We start from the raw sequence: 19,900 nt of genomic DNA, 5'->3' as shown, positions 1-19,900 counted from the left end.
ATTTTTAAAGTAAGGCATAACCACTCATCTGCATCCAAGAAAAAAGCCAACAACCTTTCTTTGCATTCCGAGTATGAAACTTTTTCCAAAGAATGAGAGTATAAGCTTAGCTCAAACTTATTTTAAGATTAGTACAGTAAAGAAGCACATAAATTTGCTTCATTTTCTCAGAAAACGCATACCAAAACAGCCCTACTTCAAACTGAATGAGCACATGATTCATTTTGTCCTGCACATTGTCACCCCCTCCTCTCACCTTGGTAAGTGCCAAGTCATTATTCACCCTCTGCTTCCTTGACTGTCCTCTGCAAGCGCTGCTGCTTTGACTACATCCCTACCCCTCCACTCCCAACAGGTCTGCTCTTCCTGTCCCAGCTTCCCTGCTTTGCCCTCACCCACAGCATCTTCTTCAAGTTGTGTTTTTTTCCTCAAGTTCTCCCCCACTTCTCATCCCTTATCCAGTATCTTCCACTACCTTTGCCTCCTTTAGATTCCTCCCACCTCTCAGAGAACATTTACTACACCGTGATTTTATCCCCTATTTGTTATTGTAACTTCAGTTGTCTTGTCTACCATAGGGATACACCTTTGCTCAAATGTCTCAGAAGCATTCACTCTTTGTCATATCACTAGATGATGCTCAGGAGAACTGAGTCAGGGCAGCTCAGGAATGCCAGTCCACACAGGAGCCAGACCTAAGGCACTGAAGTCCAGCTGTGATCTTCTTCCTCCTTACTGCTCTGGCTACTTCTTGCCTTGTGCTCAAACTCTGCTGAGATGAGCAGCCTCCTCTCACATTCAGAAATAGGTTACTTCAATACTTTTGTTGTACTGTGGCAAATGCTAATCCAAACCACTGTCTGTTCCCTGTGGTCCTAAAATTAGGGCATATGTCCAGAACTTACACACTACACAAACACTACCCAGAAAAAAAGGAAAAAAGTTAACAGCAAAAAAACCCAGATCTCTGAATTAAAACAAAATCAGTTTCATCTGTACTATCTGCACTTAAGTAATCTAAACATTCCCTTGAAAGACAATTATCTATGTATCTGTGTCAAGCCTGCTAAGAAATCCTAGTGTTACTCATTAAAAACCTATTGTTTGAATGAACTCTACACTAAGGACCTTGTACAATGCAAGAAAGTGGAGAGCTGCTAGCAAGATTTATGATCTGCATAGCTGAGGTCACTGATACAGAAGTCAAATAAGGATTGACAGATCGTTTATTCACAGCAAAAGCAGTCACTAGAAAAGACACTTGGAGCAAGACAACTCTTTCAATGGTAAAAAAGGGCATTCTGATCGTTCTGTCTAGCATTCATGATAACAAGGGGAAAAGTGAACAAAATATTTCATACAAGGGGGCTTACAGTAAGGGTGTGAAGAACTAAAGCAGTAGTTCCAGTATCTACTACTCTTTAAACAGTGAAGCCTCTTTCCCTAACTGTGTAGTGATTTGGGCAGGAATGATACTGAGAAAGTTTTCTCACTTTGTTTTTATTTTTAAAGGTCTCTACAAGGATAACATCTAGTAGTGATTAAACACTGAGAACTCCCACTTCATGATGGAGCCACTTGAAGTCTGGATCCACTCAGTTTCCAAAACTGCAAATCTAGCTACTTATAGCTCAAATGCACACTTTGTTATCACATGTCTTAACTATTAAATTTAACAAGAAATCAAGTCACGAATTATGACAAAAAACTCTTAACACCTCCTATTTTGAAGATGCACTGCAAATCTCCCTCTCAAAAAAAAAAAAGAAAAAAAAAAAAAAGAGGTAAAGCTTGCTAACTTGCATTTCAGTGTGTTACACAATATTTTGGGGGGGTTTTTTGGTCAATGCTGTTGTACAGTGTACTTGCCTTCATAACTACTTCCCCACAACTACTAATACACTGTTCACTCACAGAGTGACGTGTTGGCTACTGGCTGCACAAATATCAGATTTTGACATCTCCTTAAAAACATATTTATTTTTTTTTCAGTTTACCTGAATTTGTCTCCTCAGCAGAAATCCAGTTTCCTTCCTGCTCTAATTCTTTTAAGAGTTTCCTACGCATTTGTCTCTTTTCCCTCAGCACATTTTTGAAATTGTTGATGCACTTGTTCAGGTAGATGGTCTCTGCGCACACCTTGTCCAAGCTCATGGGTCTGCACTCCTTTGCTTGTTCAGGTAGAGAGTTCACATCTCCTCTGAGCTCCCCAGGAGGTGAGCACTGCCCAGCAGGGATTTCACACTCAGATGATGGCATCAAACTGGAAACGGGAGACCCACATGGAACAGAGGAATGACTAGAAGGAACAAACTGCATTTGAGTGGATGCTTCACTATTGGCAGCTGTGTTCACCTGGCTCTCGGAGGACTGACTAGGAGGGGTTTCTGCAAAGTTGTCAGAACTGCCACACATACCTGAACTGGTCAACATCAGCGTATTGTCATCATCCATCTGCAAGCCACTATCATTTTCCAAAAGGATTTCAGAATCACTTGTCTCCAGTTTGTGAAACACCACCTGCAGAGCAGACCTGAAGTGATTAATTGCTTTCCCAAGCTTATTAGTGTAAAACTTCATGTCTACAAGATCAATGTTATCCCGAGAATGGTCAAGGAAGTACTGAGAATTTTCCAGGACATCCCTAAAGACCTGATCAGTTGGATCTTGATCATTCAGGTCCATTTGGATCATATCTTTCAGACTGTCACTACTATCAGCCATTTCATCTGTTGTATGATCATAGCTAATGGTTGTCACCCCACTGGAAACATCTTCTCTTTGAACATCAACTTTCTCCACACTAGTAAATTTGCATGGGGTATCACAGTCTGTTTCAATTTCTTCTGTGGTTATCCCCTCATCTTTATCTAAAAGGGAAGAACCATTCTCAGTCACGCTTTCAGTGTCAAGTCTCTGCTCACTACCATTGCTAGAAGCACACGTCTGGCTTGCATGGTCCGAAGAGTCAGATAAGCAGCAGTCATTTCCACCACATGATTTGGCCAAATTGGCCACTTGTGGATTTTCTAGAGGTTCACAAAGGGCCTGGTGACTATCACTGTCATCTGGAGGCTGCTCACCACAGCTTGTTGTTTGTGCTTCCTTCCCAGCTTCAGGTATCAAGTTGCTTTTCTTAGTCAAAGTTGACTTCTGCACAGAGTCAAGTCTCTTCCCCACGCACTGTGCTTTCCTGCTCGTGCTTTTATACTTAACCTGGCATGAGTCCATCTGAAGGTGCCCAGGAGCATCAGTTCCCTGAGCAGCATCAGTTCCCTGAGCAGCATCAGGATCCACCGAGTTGAGATGTTTTTTCTTGAAGACAGATTGCGAAGAGACCAAATCTGTTTTGTGGTCCCTCTGACCATTCTGCAGCTTTTGGTCTTCACTGGTAGCAATCCAGACCCCTGAGCCTTGCAGAAGGATAGATTTCTGTAAAATAAAGTCTCTCTGTTCACAACTGACAAGTTTCACAACTGCTGGTCTCGGCGTTAACAGCTTGCCTGTGCCAATATCTGATCTATATGCATCCTTTATATACCTGCTGCACTGGATACCATTGAAACAGTGATACTCAGACAAGAAGCTGCAGATAAGCTCTACTGTGTTTTCACCGTCTTCTTCTGGGATGCCATAAAAATACAATATTGGTTCCTCCTTGTGTACCTCCCTACTTGGCTCTCGAGCACGTGTACCCTGGGTTTTGCCAGCGGAACCACTTTGCAGGCCTTCTATCTCACTCAAGACTGTATCCACACAGCTGGAGACTTCATCCACAGAGCCTTTTATCAAGGTGAGGTGCTGCCGGAGCTCTGCAATCTCTGTCTGGATGCGACTTATTCCCTGGAGCTCTTTAACAATGTAATCAACCACATCAGCTGAGCGATCTCTTGATTGCCGCCGGCGACTACTGTATATAGTGGGCTTTTCCTGGGGAGAGCACCCTTGCCTTTCAGCTACTTCCCTCCAGCTCATGGTAACACTCAGGGAAGAAAGGTCTTTTCCCTCAGACACTTTGCCCTTACTTTCAGAAGGGGTCTGCATTGTACCAACAGAAGAACTTCCCTGTGAATCCTTTTTGTGCTGTCGAACCGAGCATGGTATTTTCACATAGCCATCCCAGTTCAGCTCCACTTCACCAACACACACTTCACTCACTCCCTTGGAATCACATCCTCCGTCCTGATGAAAGTTGCCTCCAGCAGTGGAAAATTCAGTGCTCGCAGAGCTTCTCTTCAGTCCACAAACAAACATGTCCGTTTCAATCTCTACCGGGGAGAGCTGGCAGTGATGAGCGTGGCTTGGATTCTCATCTATCTGGCCTTGGAGAAGTCTCTTCATTTTGTCCCGCAGAAAGAAACTGAATTTTTGCTTCCGGAATGGCTTCCTGCCCCACAGTTTCACAACTGGATGTCTGTGCAGAAGTGCAATTTCATTTTCTTGCTTTTTCAATCTACTTCTAGCAAACATCATCAGCAGCTGCACCTGTGTTTCTCATAGTGCTACAAGCTGCACAAGCACACATCAATCACTTTCCAATGCACAACTCTCATCCAGTTTTTATTCTGTCATGAAGCAGCTACCGAAAGAGGGGGAAAAAACATTACATTTTGGTTCAGACAGAAATAGCCAAAGTAACAGAATAAGATAAAATAGCAACCACACAAAAGCAGACAGAAGAAAGATGTGCTATTTAAAAGCATTCAGACATCATCCTGATTTCGGCCACCTCCCAGATCAGGTCCTTCTTTGTCAAAGTAAGCGCACTTTGCCCCCTAATCCTTCCAAAAAAGAGAAAACGAGAAGAAGGGGGGAAAAAAAAAAAAAGGAAAAAAAAAAAAGGAAAAAAAAAAAAAGAAGGGCAATTCTGTTACAATTTACTAAGCTGAGCTTCTGGTAATGGTGCACTGTGTGATTTAATTACCTCTCTGAATACAGAATTTGTACAATTATTAGGGATTTTATCCCTGCACATTTCCTTTCAAGTCCACACTCCTCATCATTTCAGGCTTCAAATCAAAGCAGAAATCAAGTTTCACTTGGCACAGTACCAGCTATCCCACAGAACTGCACAAAGTGATGTAAAGTGGCAGGAAGACTGGGTGACAGATTTTAAGTGCAAAACCTTTCTGCTATTTTAATATAGTTATCTTAGTATTTTGCTACCAACCACTGAAAAAACACAAAAGCCTCAAAGCTCACAAGCTCCCCAGCTAACCTGCAGTTAAATATTCCACACTCAGCATATGCACCAACAGGCTGAGCTGACAGCATGAAGATTCTGCACGTCACTTCTACTCCAACCCTCAATATTTTGAAGTGGATTATTTTCCCAATTTAAATCCCCTCTGTAAAGAGCAAAAGGAAAAAAAAATTAAAATATTATGTTAGCTGCTTAAAACTTTTGTGTGTCTTCACTGCTGTACTTACTAAGCAGCACAGAAGCAGCTTCTTCCTCCAGAGAGTAAGGCAGACTAGGACCCATACAGAGGTCCTCCTGGAGCCAAGACAACTGGAAAATGACAGTGCCTTTGACAATTCAAGTTGGACTTGCTGCTGAACCACATATTCTTTCTCACATTCTTGTTTGATTTAAGACCTATAGCAACTGCCTTTCACTTCTATGACTGTCTAGTTCTAAAAAAAAAAATTAAGCTCCACAATGCACAAACATAATAATCACATGCAACTTTCATCCCAACTTCAGTTGTGCCAAGTGCATCCAGCTTTGTGCATGAAGATTAACTACTATGATGAAAGGAAGAGAGATAGTTTCTAATCTTTTTTTGTTTAGCAGTTTTAAGGTTATAGTTAGCAGTGTTACAATTCATAAGATGGTTTTTGCTGCTTTATCTGCACCTTATTTGAGGTCTGGTAACCTTCACTCTCCTAATATGGCACATGTAAGCCTGAAGTCTGGCAAGGAGGGTTACATGTTGTCCCAGCAGAACCCAGTGGAGAATGCTGGCACAAGTGCTGAAACCGAAGTATTTTACATTCTCATGCTAAGCAAAGGACCAAACACTTCAATAGATCCATTTGCATTGGATCGTGGCCTTGATTTAAGGCCCAACAAGCTCACTTTGAGCATTCTCACTGCCCAAGGGCCAGCTCCAGAGCTCACAGAAGTGTTCACCTGTTGCCACTTTCAGACATCAAGCAACAATTCCTATTTTGAATGCATTAACTTGTAAGTTTCTACACCTGCACTGATCCCAAGGTGGTGCAGTGCAGAAACCCTCCCTAACACATCCTCCAGCTTCACCTGACAGCCATTCACACTGTACTGCCAGCATGTTTCTGTGAGTGGACATTTTAATCATGGTGAATATTTTGTTTACATTTTTGTTGTTTCACTTTTTGGGTAGGGAAGAAGACACTGTGTTTTGATCTGGAGGAAGAATCATTTACAAATACCAGTCTCTACAATCAGAGCTAATTAATATTTTGTAACAGAGGCTGCATCTGTGCTTTCGATTTAAGCCCCATCATCATCCCGCATCTCAGCTGAACTTCTATACTAAAGGCAATACTTGCCCTTGTGTAGACTAAACAAATTCCCTGTTACATTGATTTCCAGCTTCTTAGAGAAAAAAAGTTTTGTAGAATTTTCAGACCACTGGTCCATAAAGATCAAGTTTTCTTTTTAATGTCTTTCTTATCTAACTGCTCCCTCATGAAACCAGCTTGAACCTAAGAATTATTTGCTCAGGCTCCCTTCTTACAACACTTACACATTCTATCTTTCACTTGAGTGGCTAACTGGTGTTTAACACCAAAAAAACATTTTTGTATTAATATTAAGAAGTGAAGGCTGAGACCAAGCACCTGAATTCAACAGCAGCCAAGAAGAGCTCTACAGCTGTGGCTCCCTACATCTGTTGCTTTAGAGTAGGCACATAAAGATGCTCATTTCAAATATTTTCCAGCATATCAAACTGCAAGTGCTGGGAGAAAAGCCTACACACGCTTATGCAAGGATTCCCTCAATAAGCTCAATGTCCAACACACTTCCTTCCACATGCAGCTTTCAAGGCACCAGAGGGGCTTAATGATCATTTTAGTTTTAAAAACTAAACCAATTCAAGCCAGAGTTTGCTTTTGTTTCCTCTATCTGTTGCATAACTCAACACCAGAAGTTTGTTATGGAGAATACTTTTTCCCACTTAACCCTTACTTGCAGGACTGCAGCCATTCCAAAGCAGGCAGCTCAGTGCAAAAACTACAATGCTGTCACTTTAATTTATATATATATATATAGTGTTTGTGGTGTTTATAGCCAAGTATGTATAAATAGATATACAGAAATATTTCATTAGAGATTTAAAAATATATATATGTTTGATTTCAAATACCAGCAATACCTTTCCAGCTTGCCCTAAGAGGGACAGAAACTGTTTCCTCCCAGGATGGGAGCAAGACCAGAGCAGAACACAAGGACAGCAGCTCTGGCTCAGAAGGAAGCCTCTCTACCTCTCCTTACACTGGCTAGAACTAAATAGAAATCTCCATCTCCACCAAAGAACAAAACATTGCCCACTTAGAAGAACGCCAAGAAGCAGGTAAGAGAATCGCCCTCTTTGCACCTCTCCCAGAGGCTTCCTCCCTCCATTCCCCACCTTCTGCCACCCCAGCCCCATGCTCAGACCTGGAGCTCTGGGTATTCACCCACTCCATCCTGTGGGCTGAACCCACAGTGCCTCTGCACCTTCTGCCAGGGTCCATCTCTCCTCCTCCCCACCCAGGGTTGCATGTGTGGCTCAGGTTTCCTCCCACTGCTCCAGACCAGGTGTTCTGCAGTCACTGCTCACCTAGTAAGATTCCCTGTTCCTCTAATGCTGCTTGTTCTAGAGTCATGCTTCTTTGTAGCACAGATGGGCAAAGTGACAATGAAAGCTATTGCATGTTTAGCCAGGAAAAAAAAAAAAAATCTAATCTGGATGCAAATCCTCGCTGAAGCCTTTTTCTCTTCCAGAATCACTCCAGGAGTCACATTAGCACATAACAAGAAATCAAGTCCTTAAAGAAAGAGTACTTGCATCCTGGTATCCTGCCAGATATTGCAAAGCCCTCGCTGACTACACAAGCTTTGTTCTGACTGCCTTTTTAGCAGGCATTTTTCTCCAGGAGAATTCCATGCTCAGTTCAGCACAGCTGTCTCTGGCTGTGCAGACTGAAGAGCAGCATGCACAGGTACCACCGTTTCTACATTCCCCAATTTCCCAAAAGGAAGCTGGGCTTAAACTGAGTAGGAAAAAAAAAAACAACAAACATCTCTGGCTTTACCTGGGGATGCTTGGGCTGTTTTGCCATTCCCATGAGGACAAAACTGACATATTAAAATCTTACAGGGGGGAAACAGGTGAACGACCACAAACACTGCACAGCTTACTGCTTTGTCACCATGCACATTCTGAAGCGTCCCCATGTCACACAGAACAAGTTACTTTTGCCTCTGCAACATGGATGTACAATGAGAATAGGAGCACAAAAGTGGCATGCCAGCATCAATGAGTGCGAAACAAGAATGTGAGAAATCTCATTAAAGAGATTTCTGCTTACCACCTGGGGATCAGCTATAGTCTACACTTACAGCACTCTGGGGAAGGTCAGGCTCACGCCAGAGACAGGAGAGCTGGCTGCAGCCCTCTCTGAGCTACAGCTTCACTTCTGTGAGTCTCTGGACAAATGTGGTTCAAAACAAAGGCAGCTTTGTGGTCCCTTCAGCCCTGCACCACACAGCAGTGAGTCGGCTGCAGCTGTGTGGAAGAACAGGGGGTGAGAACACAAGCTCCGCTCAAACAAGATTGGTTTATCTTTTTACTGGCTATCCAGTATTCATCTTTAGTTTTCATTTCACTAAGGAAATACTGAGACACCTTTTCCCCACACCAGCATGTTAAGAAGGTGCTGGTATCCCAGGGTAGTCATGATGTTCAGAGTCACTTGCAAAGAGGTGTAAAAACAATTAACTATGATCAAAAAACATTTCACAGCAGCCTCTCTGGCTATTGACCATGGCACTGAGTGGAATATTTTGGATTTTATTATATTTACAGTATCCTCCACACAAAGTGGTATGGCATTACTGGTACTAACAATAGTAAAAGCAACAAAATGACTGACAAATGGCCTTCCTAAAGAACCATTTACACATTAAGAACACCAATAACTGAAATGCAGGACATTCTGAGAAAACAACATTTTGGCATTAAAAAGAGAAAGAAATCATGACTAAGGCTGCCATAGCAACATCACCCCAGCACTCTGCATGCTGAAACATCAACTCTTCCTGAGAATACTATAGCATTTTTAAACACATCAGTTGCTGAAAGAATCCTAAGAATAAGGCTTGACAGAGGTATGAAGGCTTATCGCCAGCTTTGCTGATGTATGGCTTCTGCAGGTGAGCATGCAAGTTTCTAATTAACATTAGATATAATTTCTATTGGATCATACCTAAACACGGAATTACCACTGGCTTCTTAGAATGTGTGTCTTTTCAAACCTCCTCACCTGATAACAACAACAAAAAAATAAATCTAACTTTTGAGTCCTGGCATGAATTATTGGAACAAGAAGGTACTGAGCAGAGTGATCCTGGGGGAAGGGCACCAGGACTAGAGAACAAAACCTTCTCTGTTCACATCATAACACTTCTGCTAAGAGTAAGGTGCACAAGAGATACATGGAGGTTTCAGTCTCTTTGCAGCCAATCCTCAGCCTAGGTTCTTGTTTGTGAATTACTGCATAAGCTGCTAAACCCCATCCCAGCTCTACTTGTAGAACTTTCTGAATTTTTTAAGGAGTTTCAATGAGGCTGGTTGGTTTCATCTGTGCCTACCCATTTGATTCAATAAAGCTGAGCAAAACCTGTCAGAACACTTCAATGCAAACAGCAATGACAGCCAGCCTTCCCACCTGTCATTTTTTGTAAATAAACTTTAAACCTTTTCCAAAGGAGTTTGGTAGGTGTGACAAAAGGTCAGATTTGGCCGGTCAGTCACGTTCATGGTGGAAAACTGACCAGAGAACACTGCATATTGGCTGAAAAAAATTACATCGTTCTGCACCTCCCACACAGGAGTTACTTCTTACATGTTGCACAAGCCATTCAACTGAGGCAAAAAAACACCTCTGAGCAATATTATTCTACACCAGCAAGTTTATCAATGCGGCTACAAAGTGAAGGAACAGTGAAAATCACTAAGTATGAAGGTAAAACACTCACTGAAGTGTTGCAGCGTAAAGAATTGTTGCAAAATGGCATGAAATTAGATTCATGTCATTAAAGAGTAGCACTATGTATTAGCACAGGGAGATAGCACAGCCTGCCTGAACTCCTTAATACCCCTACAAATGTAGGGGACACCATAAAAGTTGCTAAGTGTGTCCCAGCTTTCTGTAAAACAGGACCAGTGTTGGCCTCTCCTCAGCATTGTTCCTGTGAGCACAGATGGAAAGAGATTGAGATGCTGAGGACTTTTATGTCCAGCTGTCTTAGGAGCCCCCAGAGAGTGTCTCGGCACCAGGCAGCTCTGCCATTTTTCAAGGCATGCTCATTCCCTCTGCAACCACATCCTTTTATCACAGCTTTCTCTGAAAGCTACAAGCAGCAGCGGCTGGCACAGAGATGAACTGGTTGCAGTGTCATTACCTGGTGGCCATGAAAAGGCAGCAGCATCCAAAGAAAAACAAGGTTTGTCCCCACGTGCAGAGGGAGGCACAGGCTGGACACTGTTGATCGCATAAATGCAAGGCTCATGCCTAGCTGGCAGCAAGCTAAGTCTAAGGTACCTACCTAGTTCTGAGAACAGCCTGTGCTGAGAAGGAGGCAAAAAGGATAACAGACTGCTAAAAAAATAAAATAAATAAATAAATAAACCCCACAGCTGCTTCTGTCATTCTTATATAAAGTTACTTCACTCCTTGGCAGCAAATACAAAACCTGAGCAGCAGCTATCAGCACTTTAAGAGCAACCTGAGGGCAAGTAAGTTCAGCAGCCCCTTTATTTCCAGAGCACGGGGTTTTTGTACACAGCTGAATCAATCAGTACATGGTTTACCTATAACATGGTCTACCTAAAGCACTAGCTGTTCCTTAAAACAGATTTTTCCCAAATCAGCATCCTAAGGACCAAGTATTATATTGAACAGACAAGCCAAGATTAAGAACCAAACTCTTGTTTAAAGAAAACAGAACTAAGAACTGAAGCACAAGCACTGCAGTATGCTCACAAGTTAGCTGGCCATGGGGCCAGGGCTGTGGAAATGCCTGTGACGCTTTGGGGAAAGGTTTACGATTATTCAGCTACCTCCAAGCAGGGAGAGAGGAAGACAGTAATGCCAGTACAAACTCAGTACTTCTCCTTTCATAACGGTGCATGTGAACCTTACTTAAAGTGCTAAAGGATGCTAAAAGCCCTGCCTTAGACTAACAGAAGCTATACCTTTCCTCCACTTGTAATCCAATTTACAACCCAGTACTGAAGCAATAGTGGGAACTCTCCAAGGGATGCATTTCTGACAAGAACCACCAGGAACACTCATCCCTAAGAATTTTCTCAAAACTCTGATTACTCACTGAGGAGGTCTGGAGCTGGTTTGTCAGGTAACAATGTCTCAGCTCACAGGGAGGGTGAGATCGGGGAGGGACAGGCAGCACTCACCAATCCAGGGTGACAAATTAGGAGATGCAACTTCTGTTGTCAAGAGCAGTGCTTGCACAGCTGCAGCACACGCTGGTGCTACATGATCTTGCTCACTGTTTCTGACCTGTCCTGCACTCCTTTAGAGCAGACACTTGGCAACAATCAGCCAGGCTGGGTGAAGGTAAGAGAGGCAGCTGATGGAATAATTAGGGTTTTCCAGCTAATGCTGCTAAACTGCAGCACTCAGCAAATAAAAATCCTCCTGGGCTGAAAAACTGCAGCTTCACTTCTATAAGCTTTCTCCTTTTCATCTTGAGGACAGAATACCTTAGCATTCTGTATTTAATCTTGATATTTATCCCCCAAAGGTTTGCTCCATTAGCAAAAGAAAGTTGCCTGTATAAAAGGAATGAGAACTGAAAAGATAACTGGAACAGTCATACCATCTGCTCTGATTCACAAGCCTGTACAGCAACCCCATTGCTCCTGCATGCCAGTCATTTCATCTCATCAACTCACAAGCTTCTCAGCACAGGAAATCAGGCCAATGACAAATATTCTGGGATAAAATGTTTTAAATGACATTTAAGGAAGAATCAAACCAGTAATCTAATTACTCTCAAGATATCTGGTTTTCAAGTGATCAAATTTAAACTACCCACAAATTCCTTTCCCTTTAACTCTTCTTCGCATAGTGTTTTTGATGTCAAATTCCAGCTGAGATACAAACGCTCCAAACAGAGAAGTACTAGAAATAAACAGACAGAACCTCAATTATACCAGCAATAAGACATCTGCAATTAGTGTCTAAGAGGTGAACACAAAAACTGAGAGCATACAAATGAACATACTAAGAGTAAATTGTTCTTACAAAGCACGTGTTTAAATCCAGTCAGTTTGCAACAGAGCTATTGTATTGCTTAAGTAAACACACGCACACAGAGCCCACTCAAAAAATACAGAATAAAAGAATAATTCTCTTTGGTTGCTGCTTACTTGCAGTTTATACACAGCCACTTAATTTTTCCAACCATTTACTTACCTTTCTGCTTCAAAAGAAAAGGTTAAAATATAAAGTAAATGTATAGAATTAATAGAAAACTACAGAATACAATGGCTTGTTCTCATAAAAAAGACAACTCCTGAAGGATTCCTAATCTTGTTAAAGGTTCACCAGATAATGAACTTTCACTATGGAGATTATCAACATATTGTTGGTGTCCCATCTCAGGTATCTGGGAAAGAAACATTAAAGGCACCGAGAGCATTCCATTCCATGGCAGCACTAGGATGACAAATCATGTAAAGTTGAAGGCATGTTTCAAAGGGGAGGAAAAATAACCCACGCAAACTGCTACTAAAAATCCAAAAGAGAAAAAAACAGCAGAAGCCAATTAATGAAAAAGCCAAAAATGCAGAAATCCTGTCGGCTTCCAGGAGTATCCCTCAACAGAAATTCTTTTGCTCACTGCCACAGTGCATCTTTTCCCTTTCTCAGGCAGTACCAAGAATAGTTAAAACTTCATCCTTCTCCTCAGTTGTGACTCAACAGAAAATATTGTACTTCTGAGGCAGAGAGAAAGCTGTGCAGCTATTGCTACTTTACTCCTCCTCGTCAGCTGCTTACTGCCTAGCTCCTCACACACGCAGCCTCCCCGCTTCGCTCTCACACCAACACTCCTCGCCTCGAAATGATTCTCCACTTTATTATCCATTCAGAAGGAAATAGGAACTGATGGAGCCAATCTGACTACAGACAAAATGCACTCCTTCGGCATGACGAGAGCAGGCAGTACAGCGCAGCGAGACGATCTGTGCAGGAAAAGCGCTCTGCCTGGCTCCTGGCATCCTGCAGGACTGTGGAGCAGGGGTGCTGGGGAAAAAAGCCCAGGACTCAACATAATTAACCAGCTACAAGAAGATTCTTTGCCCAACTCTGGTATAGATGTTTATTTTTATATCTCCTGCTCACCCCCAGACTAACCCTCGAGAATCAGCCACGTCCTCGCTGAAATGAATCGTATCCAGTTTCCAAGGAAGACTAATACCAGTTCTGCTAGGAGTGTGGGGGATTGAGCACCAGTTGATCTCTCGTTTCCCAAAAATAAAAGTCACATTGTTACATAAAAGAATGACTGCAGAAGTGTTGTGCACAGAAGCAGATGCACTCATGTACTGACACTTCTCTCCTGGGAGGGAGCAGCAGCAGGCACTCATCCTGCAAGAAGTGCCTGAATTAAAAGGCACCATTTATTTGCCCCACAAGCTGCCTCAGGGGCATCCAACACACTGCTGCTAAGAAAATCCTCCTGGCCAGCTGGTCCACGTTCACATCCTCCTTTTTACGAATGCTCTCTTCCTCCTGCCTCCCTTCTTCATGCACCCAACACAAGCACCCACCTCCTTCCCAAATGCTGCTTCTCTGCCTTTAGCACCAAAGGCACTGCATGGGAGCTGTGCACACTTCCTGAGTTTGCTCAAGGACAACTCACTGCATCTTTCAAAACAAAGTCTTTCTACAGTATGGGGTGGGATTTTGAAGAGGCCTATATGACTTAGCTGTGGAAATGCCACTATCCTCCCATCTGCTCAAATACCTCCTACCTCCTTGTGAGCCAGCCTTGCTGTGAATGATACTCCCCCCCCAATCTCTTACCTACACCAGTATCGAATTTATTCACCACTTCCTCTACAAGCATCACTGCACTCTGAGCCCTGCCCCTGCTGCATGGAATACTCCCCAACACTTCCTTTTTTCTAGTCCCACAGCTCCATCCCAGAACCTCGCCAAACAGTCAGCTGACAAAAGCCATGCTGGTGTCCCTGTCAGCTCATTTCTTTAATGGACATTAACAGAAGTTTTGAATATTGCTATGACTCACAATACTTTGTCTCAGCAGCACCACTGGTGAACAGTATGACCCAGCTTTTTCCATGTGGAGCCACAGCACTGACCCTTGCAGCCAGGGACAGCAAGCCGGCCACCAGGCCCCCTGCAAGGCTGGCATTCTTCTGTGGTCACTCCTATCCTCCAACTCCCAGAAAACCCTCTTCCTTTTTGCTTTGTCTCTTGTTGTAGAGGCAGGGACCATAGGTCAGATTTTCAGAAGTGCTTTAGCTTGAAATGATTGTAAGAACCTGACCCTGAGTTTCTCATTATATGTTTGCACCCTGCCAGGAGAACAGGGCTTCTACCCACCAAGCTCCACTGCAATGGAAATGATTGCTACTAAATACACCAATTATAGAACTTGAGCTCAGAGCCGAAGCTCTGTATCAAATTCATCCACATAAGGACGAAGACTGCCCAACTGAGAAAATAAAAATGCAATCCAGGATTTGTTGAGCACTTGGTATCTTCAAAGCTTTGCATATGAATAAGAAAAAAAGGACCTTGCCAGCCAGGGGTCTCTTTCACAGCAATAGTTTAAAAAATATTGGGCATCCATCAGACATCACTGTCTTCTTCGCATTAACTCTCTGTAATACCTAATGCACCCACAACACAGCCTCCCAGGTTTTTTTACATGCCTTACTCTTTCCAAAGATCCTACTACAACTGGAGCATATGTAATCTTGCCATCACAGCCTGTCCTTCACACATCTTCCTTCCTTAGTCTTTGCCCATCCCCGCAGCCATCAACACCAGAGATTACCACATTGAAGTAAAAAAATGCCCTGGGGGCAAACACAACCCACCAGCTGCAGCTCTTGAGACCCAAAGAGCCTGTGGAGATTTCCAAGCACTATCATACAAAATCCCAGTACTCTCATGGCTGCTCATAAGAACAGAAGTGGAAAAAAACATGGAAAAAACAAGTAGTTCTCACTAGATAAAAAGACAGGAGACATTGCTAATGGAGGTCTTGAGCAATGAAATGCTGGAAAATGTCATGGCCCTCATCACAGCTCACCAGGAGCTGGAGAGTAAAATGTGGCTAGGAAAAGACAAAAACACAGCTGTCCTCAGAAGCAAGGAAGACTGCAACTTTCAAATATTTAAAAACTCTTATCTAATGCACAGGAGTTTGAGTGAGGCTCTGTTTCTCAGTGATGTTTTGTTAACTGAAATAATAACAATAATTTGCAATTGGGAAAAATAGGCACGACTTGCATCTAAAAAAAAGCCTGTAAGAGTGTGCTTTACCTTAAGGCTCGGAGCACTGAGTTACTTGCCTTCTACTGAAGAAATACACTTCCACTTAAAAATTTAAATACTTCTTATTGCGATTTTTTAATTCACCAAAAAATTTTAATTTTAGGTTAAGCCAGCAGGGAATTATTAAAACTGATAAAGCCAGGCTCAGCTATATAGGTCAAATGCTTTGATGTCTGCGAGGTATACATTACTCTTTCTTCTTTTTTAATCCTCATTATCTATTTCATTCCAACTTCCTGTAAAGTACTGAATTACTGATAAAATTGTAAAAGTAAGCCATTTCTTCATGAGCACGAGTGGATTAACCAATGAAGAAGGAGCACATTTTGAGCACAGGTCCTGCTCCTCCCTTTCTCACACTCACACCCCTTCTCCCTGAGGAAGGACAAGCAAGACCAATTCCAGCATCCTGGCTCTTGAGGTAGTACAAAACTGGGAGGCTGAGCAAATTAGAGGGTAAGAAGGTTACACAGAGAGATTACACAAGAACAGAAGAGGGGAAGTAAAAAGTTAAGAGAAGAAGGAAAAGTCAATAGAGAAAGCTTGTCTGGAAAAGCAGGGATAAATTTTGTCCGACTCACATTCAGGTTTAATTAATCTTACAAATGGCCTCAGACATCTCTGACCCAAGAACTCTCTAAAACATTTTTTGTATTTGTTCCCCTGAAAGAAAAATAAGAACCATTTGACCCAAATGAAATTTCCTGCTGCAGGTCCCTCTAGACAAAGTTCTCCATAAGGTAGTCTGGATTCAGAGCTGCACAAGACTTTATAAGTTCAAATACACAGTGTAAAGTTTAAAAATTGATTCAGCAGTGAAAACATGCTATTTACTGTCTTCTTCACAGGCACAAGATGACCAACTCTATCTGCAGTCTAAAGACTGAAGTGCTAATGAAAAAGCAGTAACCTGCTCTCTGACAGCAGTCCTCAGTGAATACCACTCTTCGAGGAGCTATGCATCACCAGACCCCAAGCAGTGCTGCTGAAACACATGTTTGGAAAAGAGGAGAATGTGTATTTCAAGGCATTTAAAATTACCCTGTCCATGCTGTTTCTGCCATTACAATAGTTCCAGAACACACTTATGAAACATATGCTTAAGACACTGCTTTCAGATGAAAGAAGTTTATTCAAATAAGGTGTCATGCAAAGCACTGATTCTTTCTTCTCCCCTTAGGAAAGGGTAAGGTAAGGCACCAGGGTAAACTGCAACCTCAGAAGGGAACAAAGGCACAGTCACCTCCTACAGCACTCCAAACACCTTGGAAACTGGTAACAGCCAGAAACTGGCCTTGAAGCACTTCAAGAAAAGGAAGAAAATAATCTGACCCTAAAGTTCTTTCTCCTGGAGAAGGGCTTTTGGCTCCTGTAAGTTAAAAAGTTCAATGATTTGATTTATAGGAAGATAACAATAATGGCACTGGCACGCTGAAAAAAATTGCCAAAGATCAGAGGTATCGTGACTGTCCAAAGACATGCAACACAAATCCACTTGTGAACAGCTGAGACCAAATTACTGGCTGACTCTTCATACAAAAGATGTTTACACTCCATGTTAATACACAATATAGTGACATTATTTGAATGTAAGGTTGTCTGTTGAACTCAGACATGAACATTTCTGAACTAATAGAAGAAAAGACTTTCACATAACCTGGGAATAAATCATATTTCCAAAGCCAAGTAGTAAGATTCAAGGACTTAGATTTTTATAAGCTTAATGAAAACACAAGTGAGCATAGCCCTAATGTTTTTGCAGAGCTAGGAATCTTTACACTTCACAGTTTAGGCCAATCTCTATCTAGCAGGAATTCATCAGAGACCATAGATTTGCCTGCAATGAGTCCTTACATCTCCTTCCCTCCAAAGCTGCTGCTGCCACACCAGCCAAAAACTCCTCCTGGGGCTTGAACAGATCCAGTCTGACATGGAAATTTTTAAGGTGCAAAATCCTCCAGGTAGTGTTGGTCATAAAGTTAGAAAAGCTCAGATTAAAATAATCCTCCATTTGGTTTGTTTGTAGTCATCAGTGCCACTAACAATGACAAAAAGCCTTTTGTAAGAGATGTTATAAAGCCATTTAACCACACAGGCTAAACCTGCTTGCCCCATTCCTTCTTCCACGTGGATATTTGCACTCTTGAATTTTGTGATACAAACCCAAATACCACCAGCTCTGCAACCAGTGCTTTGCAGAGGAGGCTGATTTATTCCTCATCCAGTAAGTTCCAGTTGTCCTGGGGCATAAGCAAGCCTTACTTCCCAGACACCACACTCTTCTCAGAAGCTGCTGCCAGGCCAGTTCCAACCTCACTCATCACAGCCCACACCAGCCTTCACAATCAGACTTGAGGAGGAAAGCTGTCTCAGATGACAGGCTCTGGGGTAGCATGTTGTCTCCTTGTCCCTCAGCAATTACAAACAAAAACCCTTTCTTAAATGTGCTCCTGAAAACAACTAAATGCCCCACAGAGATCTTGCCCTGGCTTTCGGCTACTCATCTGAAAGTGTGGAAGTCCTTCTCTACCTGAAATGTCATTCTCCAAATGTAGAAGATGGACTTGTAGCAAGTCTATGCCACCCTCTGCAACTCAGATAACTTGAAAATTTTACAAGCTGGGTGCCCTCATTCCAGAAGCAACTATTATACTGGCTTTTAAAACAGAGTCAGCTTGGTTACTTAGGGCAACAGGCAGTGAGGAAGCATTTATAGCAGAGAAAACTCTCCCTCTGCTGCTTCCTCCTTCAAATTACATCTCTCTCCCTACCAATGGCATCCAAAACGTAAGGACTTGACAATTCATGAAATTGGAAAATTACAATCAATGTCTTAATTGCACATCTAATTAACTAATCAGCATCACTGCAAAGGCATCTGCGCAGAGGTATGTGCTGGGGTGGAAAACCCTGAAATTATACTCTCAGAGCTGTAATTGCTTTCTTGATCAAGAAACCCAGGCAGGAAAAGTTGCAGATGCTGTGAAATGTAGACTTCACCTAGGCATAACAACCTTCAAACATTAACTAGTAGAGGCAAGCAGAGGGAAGTAAACTATTCAGCCTATCATAAATACAGATAGAGAAATAATATGTTCAACTTGCAGCAGTGGGAAGCTAGGTTAAGCATCTGAAATTTTTTTTTAACATAAATCATAGAATATACTAAGTTGGAAGGGATGCATCAGGATCACTGAGTCCAACTCCTGTCCCTGTGTGGGGCACACCAAGAATCACACCATGTGCCTGAGAGCATCATCCAAAGGCTTCTTGAACTCAGGCAGGCTTGGTGCTGTGACCACTTCCCTGGGGAGCTTGTTCCAGTGCTCAACGACCTCCTGGATGAAAAACCTTTTTGATATCTAACCTAAGCCTTGATCCAGATTCCTGCCATTTCCCCAAGCCCTGTCATTGGTCACAGAGTGAAGAGATCAGTACCTGCCCCATCTCTTCCCCTCGTGAGGAAGCCACAGACTGCAATGAGCTGACCCCTCAGCCTCCTCTTCTCCAAGCTGAACAATCCAAGTGACCTCAGCCACTCCCCATATGGCATCCCTTCCAGACCCTTCACCATCCCTGTGACTCTCCTTTGGACACTCTCCAATAGCTTGATGTCCTTTTATATTGTGGTGCCCAAAACTGCATGCGGGACAATCACCTTCCTTGACCAGCTGGCAATGCTCTACTTGATGCACCCCAGGACACAGTGAGCCCCCTGGCTGCCAGGGCAGACTGCTGGCTCATCTTCAGTTTGCCATCAACCAGGTCCCCCAGGTCCCTCTCCAGCCATTCACTCCCTAGTCTGTACTTACCACCAGGGCTGTCCCATCCCAGGTGCACAATCCAGCACTTGTCCTTGTTAAACTTCATGTGGTTGGTGACTGCTCATCTCTCTAGCTTGTTGAGTTCTCTCTACAGGGCCAGCCTGCCCTCACGGGAGTCAACAGCTCCTCCCAGTTTTGCATCAGCAGCAAATAAATGAGCATGGATAGTCCAAGGAAGCTACAAGCCCTCTAACCCAGAAAGTTTTAATAAGAGGGAATACAAGCATTTTTCAGGGATGCTTTTGAGTAAGACAAAGGGTCTATTT

At 42.8% G+C, this 19,900-nt stretch overlaps 1 protein-coding gene across 1 annotated transcript in view; it reads right to left on the bottom strand.

The window, feature by feature from the left end:
- Window positions 1–19,900, bottom strand: part of UNC13B (unc-13 homolog B) — a 219,650-nt gene that overhangs the window by 98,647 nt on the left and 101,103 nt on the right. The window lies entirely within an intron of this gene.

Source organism: Apus apus, chromosome Z (genome assembly GCF_020740795.1).
Source record: "Apus apus isolate bApuApu2 chromosome Z, bApuApu2.pri.cur, whole genome shotgun sequence".
NCBI lineage: Eukaryota > Metazoa > Chordata > Aves > Apodiformes > Apodidae > Apus > Apus apus.
Note: the sequence above shows the minus strand (reverse complement) of the source record. Positions and strands in the feature narration are given on the sequence as shown.